The 2,500-nt window shown below is 46.1% G+C and overlaps 1 protein-coding gene across 1 annotated transcript in view; it reads left to right on the top strand.

Moving 5' to 3' along the window:
• Positions 1-2,500, top strand: part of LOC118769547 (semaphorin-4F-like) — an 11,959-nt gene that overhangs the window by 8,051 nt on the left and 1,408 nt on the right. The window lies entirely within an intron of this gene.

The raw sequence follows: 2,500 nt of genomic DNA, 5'->3' as shown, positions 1-2,500 counted from the left end.
AGTATTGAATGGTAGCTTGTCTGAGTACAGTACTGTGAGGCTGTCTAAAAGGGATTCCATGATTATTTCATAATAGGGTTTACATCATTGGGTTTATATGATGTTTAAATTAATAGGTTCCCGTGTTCCCCTATTGCACTTTGATGAAATAAAACATCCCATAAGGCCAGCAAAATGGCTGTAACTGTTGCAGTGGAGTTACATAATGCTACTTACTAGTGAGTGCTTGCACTTTACTGGGCCTGCTCCTGCTGCCGTTAGGAAGCACTGTGGAGACACTGAAGCTGTACTCCACCCCTGGTCTCAGATCGGACAGGACTGCTGTGTTGCTGTTGGATCCAGTCGTCACTTCTTTGGGTTGCTCTCCATCACAGCTGTAGCTGATGCTGAATGTGTAAGAGACTCCCTCCATCTTAGTGGGTTTGCACCAGCACATCCTCACCGATCTGCTCCTCACCTCCTGCAGCCTCACCCTCCCTGGAGCAGACGGCTCTGCAGTGGGACGAAGAACCAGCTTACTTCAGTTACTTTAAATCAGGTTCTACTCGGTTCAGTGCATACTACCCTAGGGGATCTTCCAAAATGCCAATCAATAGATTCTTTTCACACAAGTCATACTTTCGAACCAAAGCAAGACTGGAAACGCCAGACGCTTCATGGATTTGCATTTAGTGGACAGAAAGACATCACCCTGATCAAATGCAAGTGGTTAGAGCAATACTAGTGATGTTAGTGCAGATGGCACACCGAGAAATCCCAGGGTTTGCAACATAAAAGCAACTGTTGCAGTCTTTAGCCACATAATCTTATACTTACCTGTGTGTGCTTGTGCTGAACTGGGCCTGCTCCTGCTGCCGTTAGGAAGCACTGTGGAGACGCTGAAGCTGTACTCTACCCCTGGTCTCAGATCAGACAGGACTGCTGTGTTGCTGTTGGATCCAGTCGTCACTTCTTTGGGTTCCTCTCCATCACAGCTGTAGCTGATGCTGAATGTGTAAGAGACTCCCTCCATCTCAGTGGGCGTGTCCCAGCACAGTCTCACCAATCTGCTCCTCACCTCCTGCACCCTCACCCTCCCTGGAGCAGACGGCTCTGCAGTGCAGTGACAAAAGGTTTGCCTAAAGTATTCGATAAGCTTCCTTTCATAAATGAGATTCAAATGCATAAATCAATCTTACGATTCCCAACCATCCGCTTCCTTGTACAGAGGAGTTTATAACATGCACTGCTGTAAGGAACCGCTCCTTACAGACAGAAGGACACTTTGGCTCCAGAGGGGCATCTCTGGTTCTTTCCCAAAGTCTGGGATACCTTCAGAACCTTGGGTAACAGTGACCACCTGCACACTTTGCGCATTTGAGCTGGTATGCATGAAGCCAGTCAGAGTGAAAAATTTGGAAAAAATGAAAAAATTCTGGCCTTTAGTGTAAGAGTAAAAATAAAAGGTAGCCATAAAGGCTTTTTAGCTTTACCAGTACTGCTGACTTGATCTGTGTCAACAGATAGGAGCTCCAAGAGGGAGGCTATAGTAGCAGCACGTACAGAGTGAATTCACACCATTTTGTCCCCAACTCTATACCAGGCCTCCATTTCATTCCTACCGAAAAACCAGATACGTATGACTGTGGTTTCTGTTGCCCAACCACACTCCTTAATACACACATGAAAATACTTTGAAAAGTATTGGAACAATACGTCAAATCTGATTGCAAATCCAAATAGCAGTTTTCAGGAATCCCTCCCACAACCTCCCTCATAACGATGCATTTTGTTGTAGTGATAAAATCCTAACCCTAACCCCCATAGTCACAACCATGAAGGACATTTTCTGTTTGAAATCTGACAGACAGGTATGATGTACCTGTTTGGACAGTGGTGCAGACAGGGTCGCTCTCCAGACCGTTGCTCTGCAGTACGGTGCAGACTGAGATGCCGTACTCAGTCCCAGGTCTCAGCTGGGAAAGGACTGTCAGGTTCTCCTCTGTAGTGGAGGACTCTCTCTGCCCTCTGGAGTCACCCCAGGTCACCCTGAATGTGTGGGGGACTCCCTCCATGCCTGTGGGTCTGTCCCAGCACAGAGAGACTGACGTCTCATCCACAGAGGAGCTGTTCAGATTCCCTGGAGGGGAGAGCTCTGCAAAAGAGATATTTAAAACATTCTGAACTGCAAGCATAACCAGGAATGGAAAGCCCTTTCACACCATTACTGCAGATATTATAATAAACAGCATCTTTATTCTTGCATGTGTTCCAAATGACTGTCGGTACCTCGAACTTTGTGCGGCTACACTGTTTCTATATACACAGCTTCAATAACATATTAGTATACAAGTGACAACCATTGCCGCTGCCAGCTTCCAGCAGGACTGACAACTAGCTGAAGGTTCTGACTGTAACTAGACTATGTGAGCAGGAGGTGGGTTTTATAACAACGTTAGCTAATCATTAGATAATCGCTTTGTTTATGAGGTCTTACTTGTACAGATGGATTTGGAGGTGG

Source organism: Megalops cyprinoides, chromosome 22 (genome assembly GCF_013368585.1).
Source record: "Megalops cyprinoides isolate fMegCyp1 chromosome 22, fMegCyp1.pri, whole genome shotgun sequence".
Classification (NCBI taxonomy): Eukaryota; Metazoa; Chordata; class Actinopteri; order Elopiformes; family Megalopidae; genus Megalops; species Megalops cyprinoides.
The sequence above is the reverse complement of the archived record's forward strand: the minus strand, read 5'-3'. Positions and strand labels throughout refer to the sequence as shown.